Source organism: Lissotriton vulgaris, unplaced genomic scaffold, assembly GCF_964263255.1.
Source record: "Lissotriton vulgaris unplaced genomic scaffold, aLisVul1.2 SCAFFOLD_2072, whole genome shotgun sequence".
Lineage (NCBI taxonomy): Eukaryota > Metazoa > Chordata > Amphibia > Caudata > Salamandridae > Lissotriton > Lissotriton vulgaris.
In genome coordinates this window covers 196224-213016 of record NW_028244743.1, presented here as the reverse complement: position 1 = coordinate 213016, position 16793 = coordinate 196224, and the positions used below count along the sequence as shown (strand labels likewise).

General features: G+C 45.3%; 13 non-coding genes across 13 annotated transcripts; 8 read left to right on the top strand and 5 right to left on the bottom strand.

Annotated features, from left to right (window-relative positions):
* Nucleotides 1-928: 928 nt before the first annotated feature.
* Nucleotides 929-1001, bottom strand: TRNAR-CCG (transfer RNA arginine (anticodon CCG)). Its single transcript has one exon. It is a non-coding gene; the product is annotated as a tRNA-Arg (tRNA).
* A 714-nt stretch (nucleotides 1002-1715) lies between these two features.
* On the top strand, nucleotides 1716-1822 carry LOC147666927 (U6 spliceosomal RNA). Its single transcript, XR_015304522.1, has one exon. It is a non-coding gene; the product is annotated as a U6 spliceosomal RNA (small nuclear RNA).
* A 1796-nt stretch (nucleotides 1823-3618) lies between these two features.
* On the top strand, nucleotides 3619-3725 carry LOC147666926 (U6 spliceosomal RNA). The gene has a single exon (XR_015304521.1). It is a non-coding gene; the product is annotated as a U6 spliceosomal RNA (small nuclear RNA).
* Nucleotides 3726-5522: 1797 nt separating this feature from the next.
* Nucleotides 5523-5629, top strand: LOC147666925 (U6 spliceosomal RNA). Its single transcript, XR_015304520.1, has one exon. It is a non-coding gene; the product is annotated as a U6 spliceosomal RNA (small nuclear RNA).
* Nucleotides 5630-6639: 1010 nt separating this feature from the next.
* On the bottom strand, nucleotides 6640-6712 carry TRNAC-ACA (transfer RNA cysteine (anticodon ACA)). Its single transcript has one exon. It is a non-coding gene; the product is annotated as a tRNA-Cys (tRNA).
* Nucleotides 6713-7426: 714 nt separating this feature from the next.
* On the top strand, nucleotides 7427-7533 carry LOC147666923 (U6 spliceosomal RNA). Its single transcript, XR_015304519.1, has one exon. It is a non-coding gene; the product is annotated as a U6 spliceosomal RNA (small nuclear RNA).
* Nucleotides 7534-9330: 1797 nt separating this feature from the next.
* LOC147666922 (U6 spliceosomal RNA) lies at nucleotides 9331-9437 on the top strand. Its single transcript, XR_015304518.1, has one exon. It is a non-coding gene; the product is annotated as a U6 spliceosomal RNA (small nuclear RNA).
* Nucleotides 9438-10447: 1010 nt separating this feature from the next.
* TRNAR-ACG (transfer RNA arginine (anticodon ACG)) lies at nucleotides 10448-10520 on the bottom strand. The gene has a single exon. It is a non-coding gene; the product is annotated as a tRNA-Arg (tRNA).
* A 714-nt stretch (nucleotides 10521-11234) lies between these two features.
* LOC147666920 (U6 spliceosomal RNA) lies at nucleotides 11235-11341 on the top strand. The gene has a single exon (XR_015304517.1). It is a non-coding gene; the product is annotated as a U6 spliceosomal RNA (small nuclear RNA).
* A 1010-nt stretch (nucleotides 11342-12351) lies between these two features.
* TRNAR-CCG (transfer RNA arginine (anticodon CCG)) lies at nucleotides 12352-12424 on the bottom strand. The gene has a single exon. It is a non-coding gene; the product is annotated as a tRNA-Arg (tRNA).
* A 714-nt stretch (nucleotides 12425-13138) lies between these two features.
* Nucleotides 13139-13245, top strand: LOC147666918 (U6 spliceosomal RNA). The gene has a single exon (XR_015304516.1). It is a non-coding gene; the product is annotated as a U6 spliceosomal RNA (small nuclear RNA).
* A 1796-nt stretch (nucleotides 13246-15041) lies between these two features.
* Nucleotides 15042-15148, top strand: LOC147666917 (U6 spliceosomal RNA). Its single transcript, XR_015304653.1, has one exon. It is a non-coding gene; the product is annotated as a U6 spliceosomal RNA (small nuclear RNA).
* Nucleotides 15149-16158: 1010 nt separating this feature from the next.
* Nucleotides 16159-16231, bottom strand: TRNAR-ACG (transfer RNA arginine (anticodon ACG)). The gene has a single exon. It is a non-coding gene; the product is annotated as a tRNA-Arg (tRNA).
* Between the last annotated feature and the right edge of the window lie 562 nt (nucleotides 16232-16793).

Sequence of the window (16793 nt, the reverse complement as noted above, 5' to 3'; positions counted from 1 at the left end):
TGTATTTTTCAATTAGTCTCTCCTCAACATTTTTAATGTATTTGCTTTGCAGTAAAGAAGGTGCGCTCTATGTTCAGCTGCATTTAGCAAGGAAGCCTGCAGGACTTCTGGGACTTTTCTTTCTCTTTTTTAGCCTCACTGTCATTATTCTTCACCACCCCCAAATCTATACTGCTGCAGTGTTGTGTTGCTTTGTGGGAAGCAGGACAAAGAGAAGGGCAGGGCCTATGCAAATGAAGGCCTCAGGGATGTCTGGGAGTGCCTTTTTAGCAGTATTGTTAAAGTCCACCTTGCAACCGGATTGGTCGGGTAAGCTGAAAAACACCATGCCAGATTGGGCACCAGGTCTCTAGGCGCTTGGAGGACATATTGGGTCTACATCCCTCAGTTTCTGAGGTCCAAGAAATGTTCACCCTCTACCCTAATAGAGAGGTCTTGGCCGATCGTGGCTGAGAAGGGAAGAAGGTTGCAGCGCAAGATGCTTATGGTCCTTCTCTAATAATGGACCAACTTTCTCTCTCTCCTTACCTGTGGTTCTGCCTGGCTACTGGGGCTACCAGTTGTAAGCCTGCAGCCCACAGGGAGTTGGTTTGTTCCTCTCACACATGTAAATGGGTAAGCATTCAAGTGCACACACCTGCCTACGTCCACAGACCCTCGCGCACACACACTTTTGTCAACAAGCTTTTTCGCAATTAAGAGTATCAGGGACCCATGTTGAAATACAAAAGCAGCACACCACGTGACGGCCATCACATAGAGTCCAGCAGCAAATGGGAAACGTTTAACTAGCTGTGGTCCTATTACTTGCGCTCTACCGTGGAACAACTGCTGGATGAGTCCTGCTGGAGAATATTGAACCTACAACAAGTCTGAGGTAAATAAAAATTCCTCAGGAATATAATCAAACAGGGACCTACAACCCTTCCGAGCCAGATAGGAGTCGAACCTACAATCTTCTGATCCGGAGTCAGACGCGTTATCCACTGCGCCACTGGCCCTATGTAGACTTACGCATCCTTTTGTCCTTAAGTGGGCTAGAAAGTGTGTGTATGTGTGTGTGAAGGCACAAGGAAACCCATCTGACCTCCTGGAAGTCTGTTCTGTGAGGTTTTCCCAAGTTTTACAAAGGACTTTAGGAGAAGGAAGCACCTAAAAGCTAGGCGAAATGGTCCTAGATCCAAGGAAATCTTTTAGATCAGGCTCAGTTTCTTAAATAGTTTGCATTAACATAATCAGTTCCAGGTCTGTGTGGGGCTGAGCCTGGGAACTCCTTAGTAAGTAGGCGTTTACAACAATAAGGGGTTTAATATTACAACACAGGTGAACATTCAGACACATTATCATAAGCTCACCTTGTCCAGGGACCCAAGCATGCTGCCTTTCCACTCTCAGAGCCCTTCACCTAACCTACTGTTCAGCTGTTTCACCTTTAATATCACTGTTCCACAGGCAGCGTGACGTCACAATGCTCCTTGTCTGTAGCCCGAACCAGGAGCCTTTGCAAACCTGGTATAATCTACATACTTACGGTGTGTTTAGTCTTGGACCACAAATGCAGTGAAGAATAATGGATTGCTACTCTTCATACATTTTTGACCATTGGCTCAGATTTGAATGCGTACTGGCCATCTGAGCATCTCTGCCAGGCCACCCTATGTCTAGAGACTGTAGATTTAGAGAGTTTATAAACATTGTCAGTTCATCAATAAAGTGTGCTCGCTTCGGCAGCACATATACTAAAATTGGAACGATACAGAGAAGATTAGCATGGCCCCTGCGCAAGGATGACACGCAAATTCGTGAAGCGTTCCATATTTTTAACAGCTTTTAGGAGAGAAGCTTTTTTGTTTTCAAGACTAATTGAAAAAATAAAGCAGGTCCCAGTGCTGTCCCCGTAATATGTATTTTTCAATTAGTCTCTCCTCAACATTTTTAATGTATTTGCTTTGCAGTAAAGAAGGTGCGCTCTATGTTCAGCTGCATTTAGCAAGGAAGCCTGCAGGACTTCTGGGACTTTTCTTTCTCTTTTTTAGCCTCACTGTCATTATTCTTCACCACCCCCAAATCTATACTGCTGCAGTGTTGTGTTGCTTTGTGGGAGGCAGGACAAAGAGAAGGGCAGGGCCTATGCAAATGAAGGCCTCAGGGATGTCTGGGAGTGCCTTTTTAGCAGTATTGTTAAAGTCCACCTTGCAACCGGATTGGTCGGGTAAGCTGAAAAACACCATGCCAGATTGGGCACCAGGTCTCTAGGCGCTTGGAGGACATATTGGGTCTACATCCCTCAGTTTCTGAGGTCCAAGAAATGTTCACCCTCTACCCTAATAGAGAGGTCTTGGCCGATCGTGGCTGAGAAGGGAAGAAGGTTGCAGCGCAAGATGCTTATGGTCCTTCTCTAATAATGGACCAACTTTCTCTCTCTCCTTACCTGTGGTTCTGCCTGGCTACTGGGGCTACCAGTTGTAAGCCTGCAGCCCACAGGGAGTTGGTTTGTTCCTCTCACACATGTAAATGGGTAAGCATTCGAGTGCACACACCTGCCTACGTCCACAGACCCTCGCGCACACACACTTTTGTCAACAAGCTTTTTCGCAATTAAGAGTATCAGGGACCCATGTTGAAATACAAAAGCAGCACACCACGTGACGGCCATCACATAGAGTCCAGCAGCAAATGGGAAACGTTTAACTAGCTGTGGTCCTATTACTTGCGCTCTACCTTGGAACAACTGCTGGATGAGTCCTGCTGGAGAATATTGAACCTACAACAAGTCTGAGGTAAATAAAAATTCCACAGGAATATAATCAAACAGGGACCTACAACCCTTCCGAGCCAGATAGGAGTCGAACCTACAATCTTCTGATACATAGTCTGACACGTTATCCATTGCGCCACTGGCCCTATGTAGACTTACGCATCCTTTTGTCCTTAAGTGGGCTAGAAAGTGTGTGTATGTGTGTGTGAAGGCACAAGGAAACCCATCTGACCTCCTGGAAGTCTGTTCTGTGAGGTTTTCCCAAGTTTTACAAAGGACTTTAGGAGAAGGAAGCACCTAAAAGCTAGGCGAAATGGTCCTAGATCCAAGGAAATCTTTTAGATCAGGCTCAGTTTCTTAAATAGTTTGCATTAACATAATCAGTTCCAGGTCTGTGTGGGGCTGACCTTGGGAACTCCTTAGTAAGTAGGCGTTTACAACAATAAGGGGTTTAATATTACAACACAGGTGAACATTCAGACACATTATCATAAGCTCACCTTGTCCAGGGACCCAAGCATGCTGCCTTTCCACTCTCAGAGCCCTTCACCTAACCTACTGTGCAGCTGTTTCACCTTTAATATCACTGTTCCACAGGCAGCGTGACGTCACAATGCTCCTTGTCTGTAGCCCGAACCAGGAGCCTTTGCAAACCTGGTATAATCTACATACTTACGGTGTGTTTAGTCTTGGACCACAAATGCAGTGAAGAATAATGGATTGCTACTCTTCATACATTTTTGACCATTGGCTCAGATTTGAATGCGTACTGGCCATCTGAGCATCTCTGCCAGGCCACCCTATGTTTAGAGACTGTAGATTTAGAGAGTTTATAAACATTGTCAGTTCATCAATAAAGTGTGCTCGCTTCGGCAGCACATATACTAAAATTGGAACGATACAGAGAAGATTAGCATGGCCCCTGCGCAAGGATGACACGCAAATTCGTGAAGCGTTCCATATTTTTAACAGCTTTTAGGAGAGAAATCTTTTTTGTTTTCAAGACTAATTGAAAAAATAAAGCAGGTCCCAGTGCTGTCCCCGTAATATGTATTTTTCAATTAGTCTCTCCTCAACATTTTTAATGTATTTGCTTTGCAGTAAAGAAGGTGCGCTCTATGTTCAGCTGCATTTAGCAAGGAAGCCTGCAGGACTTCTGGGACTTTTCTTTCTCTTTTTTAGCCTCACTGTCATTATTCTTCACCACCCCCAAATCTATACTGCTGCAGTGTTGTGTTGCTTTGTGGGAAGCAGGACAAAGAGAAGGGCAGGGCCTATGCAAATGAAGGCCTCAGGGATGTCTGGGAGTGCCTTTTTAGCAGTATTGTTAAAGTCCACCTTGCAACCGGATTGGTCGGGTAAGCTGAAAAACACCATGCCAGATTGGGCACCAGGTCTCTAGGCGCTTGGAGGACATATTGGGTCTACATCCCTCAGTTTCTGAGGTCCAAGAAATGTTCACCCTCTACCCTAATAGAGAGGTCTTGGCCGATCGTGGCTGAGAGGGGAAGAAGGTAGCAGTGCAAGATGCTTATGGTCCTTCTCTAATAATGGACCAACTTTCTCTCTCTCCTTACCTGTGGTTCTGCCTGGCTACTGGGGCTACCAGTTGTAAGCCTGCAGCCCACAGGGAGTTGGTTTGTTCCTCTCACACATGTAAATGGGTAAGCATTCAAGTGCACACACCTGCCTACGTCCACAGACCCTCGCGCACACACACTTTTGTCAACAAGCTTTTTCGCAATTAAGAGTATCAGGGACCCATGTTGAAATACAAAAGCAGCACACCACGTGACGGCCATCACATAGAGTCCAGCAGCAAATGGGAAACGTTTAACTAGCTGTGGTCCTATTACTTGCGCTCTACCGTGGAACAACTGCTGGATGAGTCCTGCTGGAGAATATTGAACCTACAACAAGTCTGAGGTAAATAAAAATTCCACAGGAATATAATCAAACAGGGACCTACAACCCTTCCGAGCCAGATAGGAGTCGAACCTACAATCACCTGATCCGTAGTCAGACGCGTTATCCATTGCGCCACTGGCCCTATGTAGACTTACGCATCCTTTTGTCCTTAAGTGGGCTAGAAAGTGTGTGTATGTGTGTGTGAAGGCACAAGGAAACCCATCTGACCTCCTGGAAGTCTGTTCTGTGAGGTTTTCCCAAGTTTTACAAAGGACTTTAGGAGAAGGAAGCACCTAAAAGCTAGGCGAAATGGTCCTAGATCCAAGGAAATCTTTTAGATCAGGCTCAGTTTCTTAAATAGTTTGCATTAACATAATCAGTTCCAGGTCTGTGTGGGGCTGAGCTTGGGAACTCCTTAGTAAGTAGGCGTTTACAACAATAAGGGGTTTAATATTACAACACAGGTGAACATTCAGACACATTATCATAAGCTCACCTTGTCCAGGGACCCAAGCATGCTGCCTTTCCACTCTCAGAGCCCTTCACCTAACCTACTGTTCAGCTGTTTCACCTTTAATATCACTGTTCCACAGGCAGCGTGACGTCACAATGCTCCTTGTCTGTAACCCGAACCAGGAGCCTTTGCAAACCTGGTATAATCTACATACTTACGGTGTGTTTAGTCTTGGACCACAAATGCAGTGAAGAATAATGGATTGCTACTCTTCATACATTTTTGACCATTGGCTCAGATTTGAATGCGTACTGGCCATCTGAGCATCTCTGCCAGGCCACCCTATGTCTAGAGACTGTAGATTTAGAGAGTTTATAAACATTGTCAGTTCATCAATAAAGTGTGCTCGCTTCGGCAGCACATATACTAAAATTGGAACGATACAGAGAAGATTAGCATGGCCCCTGCGCAAGGATGACACGCAAATTCGTGAAGCGTTCCATATTTTTAACAGCTTTTAGGAGAGAAATCTTTTTTGTTTTCAAGACTAATTGAAAAAATAAAGCAGGTCCCAGTGCTGTCCCCGTAATATGTATTTTTCAATTAGTCTCTCCTCAACATTTTTAATGTATTTGCTTTGCAGTAAAGAAGGTGCGCTCTATGTTCAGCTGCATTTAGCAAGGAAGCCTGCAGGACTTCTGGGACTTTTCTTTCTCTTTTTTAGCCTCACTGTCATTATTCTTCACCACCCCCAAATCTATACTGCTGCAGTGTTGTGTTGCTTTGTGGGAAGCAGGACAAAGAGAAGGGCAGGGCCTATGCAAATGAAGGCCTCAGGGATGTCTGGGAGTGCCTTTTTAGCAGTATTGTTAAAGTCCACCTTGCAACCGGATTTGTCGGGTAAGCTGAAAAACACCATGCCAGATTGGGCACCAGGTCTCTAGGCGCTTGGAGGACATATTGGGTCTACATCCCTCAGTTTCTGAGGTCCAAGAAATGTTCACCCTCTACCCTAATAGAGAGGTCTTGGCCGATCGTGGCTGAGAAGGGAAGAAGGTTGCAGCGCAAGATGCTTATGGTCCTTCTCTAATAATGGACCAACTTTCTCTCTCTCCTTACCTGTGGTTCTGCCTGGCTACTGGGGCTACCAGTTGTAAGCCTGCAGCCCACAGGGAGTTGGTTTGTTCCTCTCACACATGTAAATGGGTAAGCATTCAAGTGCACACACCTGCCTACGTCCACAGACCCTCGCGCACACACACTTTTGTCAACAAGCTTTTTCGCAATTAAGAGTATCAGGGACCCATGTTGAAATACAAAAGCAGCACACCACGTGACGGCCATCACATAGAGTCCAGCAGCAAATGGGAAACGTTTAACTAGCTGTGGTCCTATTACTTGCGCTCTACCGTGGAACAACTGCTGGATGAGTCCTGCTGGAGAATATTGAACCTACAACAAGTCTGAGGTAAATAAAAATTCCACAGGAATATAATCAAACAGGGACCTACAACCCTTCCGAGCCAGATAGGAGTTGAACCTACAATCTTCTAATCTGTAGTCAGACGCGTTATCCATTGCGCCACTGGCCCTATGTAGACTTACGCATCCTTTTGTCCTTAAGTGGGCTAGAAAGTGTGTGTATGTGTGTGTGAAGGCACAAGGAAACCCATCTGACCTCCTGGAAGTCTGTTCTGTGAGGTTTTCCCAAGTTTTACAAAGGACTTTAGGAGAAGGAAGCACCTAAAAGCTAGGCGAAATGGTCCTAGATCCAAGGAAATCTTTTAGATCAGGCTCAGTTTCTTAAATAGTTTGCATTAACATAATCAGTTCCAGGTCTGTGTGGGGCTGAGCTTGGGAACTCCTTAGTAAGTAGGCGTTTACAACAATAAGGGGTTTAATATTACAACACAGGTGAACATTCAGACACATTATCATAAGCTCACCTTGTCCAGGGACCCAAGCATGCTGCCTTTCCACTCTCAGAGCCCTTCACCTAACCTACTGTGCAGCTGTTTCACCTTTAATATCACTGTTCCACAGGCAGCGTGACGTCACAATGCTCCTTGTCTGTAGCCCGAACCAGGAGCCTTTGCAAACCTGGTATAATCTACATACTTACGGTGTGTTTAGTCTTGGACCACAAATGCAGTGAAGAATAATGGATTGCTACTCTTCATACATTTTTGACCATTGGCTCAGATTTGAATGCGTACTGGCCATCTGAGCATCTCTGCCAGGCCACCCTATGTTTAGAGACTGTAGATTTAGAGAGTTTATAAACATTGTCAGTTCATCAATAAAGTGTGCTCGCTTCGGCAGCACATATACTAAAATTGGAACGATACAGAGAAGATTAGCATGGCCCCTGCGCAAGGATGACACGCAAATTCGTGAAGCGTTCCATATTTTTAACAGCTTTTAGGAGAGAAATCTTTTTTGTTTTCAAGACTAATTGAAAAAATAAAGCAGGTCCCAGTGCTGTCCCCGTAATATGTATTTTTCAATTAGTCTCTCCTCAACATTTTTAATGTATTTGCTTTGCAGTAAAGAAGGTGCGCTCTATGTTCAGCTGCATTTAGCAAGGAAGCCTGCAGGACTTCTGGGACTTTTCTTTCTCTTTTTTAGCCTCACTGTCATTATTCTTCACCACCCCCAAATCTATACTGCTGCAGTGTTGTGTTGCTTTGTGGGAAGCAGGACAAAGAGAAGGGCAGGGCCTATGCAAATGAAGGCCTCAGGGATGTCTGGGAGTGCCTTTTTAGCAGTATTGTTAAAGTCCACCTTGCAACCGGATTGGTCGGGTAAGCTGAAAAACACCATGCCAGATTGGGCACCAGGTCTCTAGGCGCTTGGAGGACATATTGGGTCTACATCCCTCAGTTTCTGAGGTCCAAGAAATGTTCACCCTCTACCCTAATAGAGAGGTCTTGGCCGATCGTGGCTGAGAGGGGAAGAAGGTAGCAGTGCAAGATGCTTATGGTCCTTCTCTAATAATGGACCAACTTTCTCTCTCTCCTTACCTGTGGTTCTGCCTGGCTACTGGGGCTACCAGTTGTAAGCCTGCAGCCCACAGGGAGTTGGTTTGTTCCTCTCACACATGTAAATGGGTAAGCATTCAAGTGCACGCACCTGCCTACGTCCACAGACCCTCGCGCACACACACTTTTGTCAACAAGCTTTTTCGCAATTAAGAGTATCAGGGACCCATGTTGAAATACAAAAGCAGCACACCACGTGACGGCCATCACATAGAGTCCAGCAGCAAATGGGAAACGTTTAACTAGCTGTGGTCCTATTACTTGCGCTCTACCGTGGAACAACTGCTGGATGAGTCCTGCTGGAGAATATTGAACCTACAACAAGTCTGAGGTAAATAAAAATTCCACAGGAATATAATCAAACAGGGACCTACAACCCTTCCGAGCCAGATAGGAGTCGAACCTACAATCACCTGATCCGTAGTCAGACGCGTTATCCATTGCGCCACTGGCCCTATGTAGACTTACGCATCCTTTTGTCCTTAAGTGGGCTAGAAAGTGTGTGTATGTGTGTGTGAAGGCACAAGGAAACCCATCTGACCTCCTGGAAGTCTGTTCTGTGAGGTTTTCCCAAGTTTTACAAAGGACTTTAGGAGAAGGAAGCACCTAAAAGCTAGGCGAAATGGTCCTAGATCCAAGGAAATCTTTTAGATCAGGCTCAGTTTCTTAAATAGTTTGCATTAACATAATCAGTTCCAGGTCTGTGTGGGGCTGAGCTTGGGAACTCCTTAGTAAGTAGGCGTTTACAACAATAAGGGGTTTAATATTACAACACAGGTGAACATTCAGACACATTATCATAAGCTCACCTTGTCCAGGGACCCAAGCATGCTGCCTTTCCACTCTCAGAGCCCTTCACCTAACCTACTGTTCAGCTGTTTCACCTTTAATATCACTGTTCCACAGGCAGCGTGACGTCACAATGCTCCTTGTCTGTAACCCGAACCAGGAGCCTTTGCAAACCTGGTATAATCTACATACTTACGGTGTGTTTAGTCTTGGACCACAAATGCAGTGAAGAATAATGGATTGCTACTCTTCATACATTTTTGACCATTGGCTCAGATTTGAATGCGTACTGGCCATCTGAGCATCTCTGCCAGGCCACCCTATGTCTAGAGACTGTAGATTTAGAGAGTTTATAAACATTGTCAGTTCATCAATAAAGTGTGCTCGCTTCGGCAGCACATATACTAAAATTGGAACGATACAGAGAAGATTAGCATGGCCCCTGCGCAAGGATGACACGCAAATTCGTGAAGCGTTCCATATTTTTAACAGCTTTTAGGAGAGAAATCTTTTTTGTTTTCAAGACTAATTGAAAAAATAAAGCAGGTCCCAGTGCTGTCCCCGTAATATGTATTTTTCAATTAGTCTCTCCTCAACATTTTTAATGTATTTGCTTTGCAGTAAAGAAGGTGCGCTCTATGTTCAGCTGCATTTAGCAAGGAAGCCTGCAGGACTTCTGGGACTTTTCTTTCTCTTTTTTAGCCTCACTGTCATTATTCTTCACCACCCCCAAATCTATACTGCTGCAGTGTTGTGTTGCTTTGTGGGAAGCAGGACAAAGAGAAGGGCAGGGCCTATGCAAATGAAGGCCTCAGGGATGTCTGGGAGTGCCTTTTTAGCAGTATTGTTAAAGTCCACCTTGCAACCGGATTTGTCGGGTAAGCTGAAAAACACCATGCCAGATTGGGCACCAGGTCTCTAGGCGCTTGGAGGACATATTGGGTCTACATCCCTCAGTTTCTGAGGTCCAAGAAATGTTCACCCTCTACCCTAATAGAGAGGTCTTGGCCGATCGTGGCTGAGAAGGGAAGAAGGTTGCAGCGCAAGATGCTTATGGTCCTTCTCTAATAATGGACCAACTTTCTCTCTCTCCTTACCTGTGGTTCTGCCTGGCTACTGGGGCTACCAGTTGTAAGCCTGCAGCCCACAGGGAGTTGGTTTGTTCCTCTCACACATGTAAATGGGTAAGCATTCAAGTGCACACACCTGCCTACGTCCACAGACCCTCGCGCACACACACTTTTGTCAACAAGCTTTTTCGCAATTAAGAGTATCAGGGACCCATGTTGAAATACAAAAGCAGCACACCACGTGACGGCCATCACATAGAGTCCAGCAGCAAATGGGAAACGTTTAACTAGCTGTGGTCCTATTACTTGCGCTCTACCGTGGAACAACTGCTGGATGAGTCCTGCTGGAGAATATTGAACCTACAACAAGTCTGAGGTAAATAAAAATTCCACAGGAATATAATCAAACAGGGACCTACAACCCTTCCGAGCCAGATAGGAGTCGAACCTACAATCTTCTGATCCGTAGTCAGACGCGTTATCCATTGCGCCACTGGCCCTATGTAGACTTACGCATCCTTTTGTCCTTAAGTGGGCTAGAAAGTGTGTGTATGTGTGTGTGAAGGCACAAGGAAACCCATCTGACCTCCTGGAAGTCTGTTCTGTGAGGTTTTCCCAAGTTTTACAAAGGACTTTAGGAGAAGGAAGCACCTAAAAGCTAGGCGAAATGGTCCTAGATCCAAGGAAATCTTTTAGATCAGGCTCAGTTTCTTAAATAGTTTGCATTAACATAATCAGTTCCAGGTCTGTGTGGGGCTGAGTTTGGGAACTCCTTAGTAAGTAGGCGTTTACAACAATAAGGGGTTTAATATTACAACACAGGTGAACATTCAGACACATTATCATAAGCTCACCTTGTACAGGGACCCAAGCATGCTGCCTTTCCACTCTCAGAGCCCTTCACCTAACCTACTGTGCAGCTGTTTCACCTTTAATATCACTGTTCCACAGGCAGCGTGACGTCACAATGCTCCTTGTCTGTAGCCCGAACCAGGAGCCTTTGCAAACCTGGTATAATCTACATACTTACGGTGTGTTTAGTCTTGGACCACAAATGCAGTGAAGAATAATGGATTGCTACTCTTCATACATTTTTGACCATTGGCTCAGATTTGAATGCGTACTGGCCATCTGAGCATCTCTGCCAGGCCACCCTATGTCTAGAGACTGTAGATTTAGAGAGTTTATAAACATTGTCAGTTCATCAATAAAGTGTGCTCGCTTCGGCAGCACATATACTAAAATTGGAACGATACAGAGAAGATTAGCATGGCCCCTGCGCAAGGATGACACGCAAATTCGTGAAGCGTTCCATATTTTTAACAGCTTTCAGGAGAGAAATCTTTTTTGTTTTCAAGACTAATTGAAAAAATAAAGCAGGTCCCAGTGCTGTCCCCGTAATATGTATTTTTCAATTAGTCTCTCCTCAACATTTTTAATGTATTTGCTTTGCAGTAAAGAAGGTGCGCTCTATGTTCAGCTGCATTTAGCAAGGAAGCCTGCAGGACTTCTGGGACTTTTCTTTCTCTTTTTTAGCCTCACTGTCATTATTCTTCACCACCCCCAAATCTATACTGCTGCAGTGTTGTGTTGCTTTGTGGGAAGCAGGACAAAGAGAAGGGCAGGGCCTATGCAAATGAAGGCCTCAGGGATGTCTGGGAGTGCCTTTTTAGCAGTATTGTTAAAGTCCACCTTGCAACCGGATTGGTCGGGTAAGCTGAAAAACACCATGCCAGATTGGGCACCAGGTCTCTAGGCGCTTGGAGGACATTTTGGGTCTACATCCCTCAGTTTTTGAGGTCCAAGAAATGTTCACCCTCTACCCTAATAGAGAGGTCTTGGCCGATCGTGGCTGAGAAGGGAAGAAGGTTGCAGCGCAAGATGCTTATGGTCCTTCTCTAATAATGGACCAACTTTCTCTCTCTCCTTACCTGTGGTTCTGCCTGGCTACTGGGGCTACCAGTTGTAAGCCTGCAGCCCACAGGGAGTTGGTTTGTTCCTCTCACACATGTAAATGGGTAAGCATTCAAGTGCACACACCTGCCTACGTCCACAGACCCTCGCGCACACACACTTTTGTCAACAAGCTTTTTCGCAATTAAGAGTATCAGGGACCCATGTTGAAATACAAAAGCAGCACACCACGTGACGGCCATCACATAGAGTCCAGCAGCAAATGGGAAACGTTTAACTAGCTGTGGTCCTATTACTTGCGCTCTACCGTGGAACAACTGCTGGATGAGTCCTGCTGGAGAATATTGAACCTACAACAAGTCTGAGGTAAATAAAAATTCCTCAGGAATATAATCAAACAGGGACCTACAACCCTTCCGAGCCAGATAGGAGTCGAACCTACAATCTTCTGATCCGGAGTCAGACGCGTTATCCACTGCGCCACTGGCCCTATGTAGACTTACGCATCCTTTTGTCCTTAAGTGGGCTAGAAAGTGTGTGTATGTGTGTGTGAAGGCACAAGGAAACCCATCTGACCTCCTGGAAGTCTGTTCTGTGAGGTTTTCCCAAGTTTTACAAAGGACTTTAGGAGAAGGAAGCACCTAAAAGCTAGGCGAAATGGTCCTAGATCCAAGGAAATCTTTTAGATCAGGCTCAGTTTCTTAAATAGTTTGCATTAACATAATCAGTTCCAGGTCTGTGTGGGGCTGAGCCTGGGAACTCCTTAGTAAGTAGGCGTTTACAACAATAAGGGGTTTAATATTACAACACAGGTGAACATTCAGACACATTATCATAAGCTCACCTTGTCCAGGGACCCAAGCATGCTGCCTTTCCACTCTCAGAGCCCTTCACCTAACCTACTGTTCAGCTGTTTCACCTTTAATATCACTGTTCCACAGGCAGCGTGACGTCACAATGCTCCTTGTCTGTAGCCCGAACCAGGAGCCTTTGCAAACCTGGTATAATCTACATACTTACGGTGTGTTTAGTCTTGGACCACAAATGCAGTGAAGAATAATGGATTGCTACTCTTCATACATTTTTGACCATTGGCTCAGATTTGAATGCGTACTGGCCATCTGAGCATCTCTGCCAGGCCACCCTATGTCTAGAGACTGTAGATTTAGAGAGTTTATAAACATTGTCAGTTCATCAATAAAGTGTGCTCGCTTCGGCAGCACATATACTAAAATTGGAACGATACAGAGAAGATTAGCATGGCCCCTGCGCAAGGATGACACGCAAATTCGTGAAGCGTTCCATATTTTTAACAGCTTTTAGGAGAGAAGCTTTTTTGTTTTCAAGACTAATTGAAAAAATAAAGCAGGTCCCAGTGCTGTCCCCGTAATATGTATTTTTCAATTAGTCTCTCCTCAACATTTTTAATGTATTTGCTTTGCAGTAAAGAAGGTGCGCTCTATGTTCAGCTGCATTTAGCAAGGAAGCCTGCAGGACTTCTGGGACTTTTCTTTCTCTTTTTTAGCCTCACTGTCATTATTCTTCACCACCCCCAAATCTATACTGCTGCAGTGTTGTGTTGCTTTGTGGGAGGCAGGACAAAGAGAAGGGCAGGGCCTATGCAAATGAAGGCCTCAGGGATGTCTGGGAGTGCCTTTTTAGCAGTATTGTTAAAGTCCACCTTGCAACCGGATTGGTCGGGTAAGCTGAAAAACACCATGCCAGATTGGGCACCAGGTCTCTAGGCGCTTGGAGGACATATTGGGTCTACATCCCTCAGTTTCTGAGGTCCAAGAAATGTTCACCCTCTACCCTAATAGAGAGGTCTTGGCCGATCGTGGCTGAGAAGGGAAGAAGGTTGCAGCGCAAGATGCTTATGGTCCTTCTCTAATAATGGACCAACTTTCTCTCTCTCCTTACCTGTGGTTCTGCCTGGCTACTGGGGCTACCAGTTGTAAGCCTGCAGCCCACAGGGAGTTGGTTTGTTCCTCTCACACATGTAAATGGGTAAGCATTCGAGTGCACACACCTGCCTACGTCCACAGACCCTCGCGCACACACACTTTTGTCAACAAGCTTTTTCGCAATTAAGAGTATCAGGGACCCATGTTGAAATACAAAAGCAGCACACCACGTGACGGCCATCACATAGAGTCCAGCAGCAAATGGGAAACGTTTAACTAGCTGTGGTCCTATTACTTGCGCTCTACCTTGGAACAACTGCTGGATGAGTCCTGCTGGAGAATATTGAACCTACAACAAGTCTGAGGTAAATAAAAATTCCACAGGAATATAATCAAACAGGGACCTACAACCCTTCCGAGCCAGATAGGAGTCGAACCTACAATCTTCTGATACATAGTCTGACACGTTATCCATTGCGCCACTGGCCCTATGTAGACTTACGCATCCTTTTGTCCTTAAGTGGGCTAGAAAGTGTGTGTATGTGTGTGTGAAGGCACAAGGAAACCCATCTGACCTCCTGGAAGTCTGTTCTGTGAGGTTTTCCCAAGTTTTACAAAGGACTTTAGGAGAAGGAAGCACCTAAAAGCTAGGCGAAATGGTCCTAGATCCAAGGAAATCTTTTAGATCAGGCTCAGTTTCTTAAATAGTTTGCATTAACATAATCAGTTCCAGGTCTGTGTGGGGCTGAGCTTGGGAACTCCTTAGTAAGTAGGCGTTTACAACAATAAGGGGTTTAATATTACAACACAGGTGAACATTCAGACACATTATCATAAGCTCACCTTGTCCAGGGACCCAAGCATGCTGCCTTTCCACTCTCAGAGCCCTTCACCTAACCTACTGTGCAGCTGTTTCACCTTTAATATCACTGTTCCACAGGCAGCGTGACGTCACAATGCTCCTTGTCTGTAGCCCGAACCAGGAGCCTTTGCAAACCTGGTATAATCTACATACTTACGGTGTGTTTAGTCTTGGACCACAAATGCAGTGAAGAATAATGGATTGCTACTCTTCATACATTTTTGACCATTGGCTCAGATTTGAATGCGTACTGGCCATCTGAGCATCTCTGCCAGGCCACCCTATGTCTAGAGACTGTAGATTTAGAGAGTTTATAAACATTGTCAGTTCATCAATAAAGTGTGCTCGCTTCGGCAGCACATATACTAAAATTGGAACGATACAGAGAAGATTAGCATGGCCCCTGCGCAAGAATGACACGCAAATTCGTGAAGCGTTCCATATTTTTAACAGCTTTCAGGAGAGAAATCTTTTTTGTTTTCAAGACTAATTGAAAAAATAAAGCAGGTCCCAGTGCTGTCCCCGTAATATGTATTTTTCAATTAGTCTCTCCTCAACATTTTTAATGTATTTGCTTTGCAGTAAAGAAGGTGCGCTCTATGTTCAGCTGCATTTAGCAAGGAAGCCTGCAGGACTTCTGGGACTTTTCTTTCTCTTTTTTAGCCTCACTGTCATTATTCTTCACCACCCCCAAATCTATACTGCTGCAGTGTTGTGTTGCTTTGTGGGAAGCAGGACAAAGAGAAGGGCAGGGCCTATGCAAATGAAGGCCTCAGGGATGTCTGGGAGTGCCTTTTTAGCAGTATTGTTAAAGTCCACCTTGCAACCGGATTGGTCGGGTAAGCTGAAAAACACCATGCCAGATTGGGCACCAGGTCTCTAGGCGCTTGGAGGACATATTGGGTCTACATCCCTCAGTTTCTGAGGTCCAAGAAATGTTCACCCTCTACCCTAATAGAGAGGTCTTGGCCGATCGTGGCTGAGAAGGGAAGAAGGTTGCAGCGCAAGATGCTTATGGTCCTTCTCTAATAATGGACCAACTTTCTCTCTCTCCTTACCTGTGGTTCTGCCTGGCTACTGGGGCTACCAGTTGTAAGCCTGCAGCCCACAGGGAGTTGGTTTGTTCCTCTCACACATGTAAATGGGTAAGCATTCAAGTGCACACACCTGCCTACGTCCACAGACCCTCGCGCACACACACTTTTGTCAACAAGCTTTTTCGCAATTAAGAGTATCAGGGACCCATGTTGAAATACAAAAGCAGCACACCACGTGACGGCCATCACATAGAGTCCAGCAGCAAATGGGAAACGTTTAACTAGCTGTGGTCCTATTACTTGCGCTCTACCGTGGAACAACTGCTGGATGAGTCCTGCTGGAGAATATTGAACCTACAACAAGTCTGAGGTAAATAAAAATTCCACAGGAATATAATCAAACAGGGACCTACAACCCTTCCGAGCCAGATAGGAGTCGAACCTACAATCTTCTGATCCGTAGTCAGACGCGTTATCCATTGCGCCACTGGCCCTATGTAGACTTACGCATCCTTTTGTCCTTAAGTGGGCTAGAAAGTGTGTGTATGTGTGTGTGAAGGCACAAGGAAACCCATCTGACCTCCTGGAAGTCTGTTCTGTGAGGTTTTCCCAAGTTTTACAAAGGACTTTAGGAGAAGGAAGCACCTAAAAGCTAGGCGAAATGGTCCTAGATCCAAGGAAATCTTTTAGATCAGGCTCAGTTTCTTAAATAGTTTGCATTAACATAATCAGTTCCAGGTCTGTGTGGGGCTGAGCTTGGGAACTCCTTAGTAAGTAGGCGTTTACAACAATAAGGGGTTTAATATTACAACACAGGTGAACATTCAGACACATTATCATAAGCTCACCTTGTCCAGGGACCCAAGCATGCTGCCTTTCCACTCTCAGAGCCCTTCACCTAACCTACTGTGCAGCTGTTTCACCTTTAATATCACTGTTCCACAGGCAGCGTGACGTCACAATGCTCCTTGTCTGTAGCCCGAACCAGGAGCCTTTGCAAACCTGGTATAATCTACATACTTACGGTGTGTTTAGTCTTGGACCACAAATGCAGTG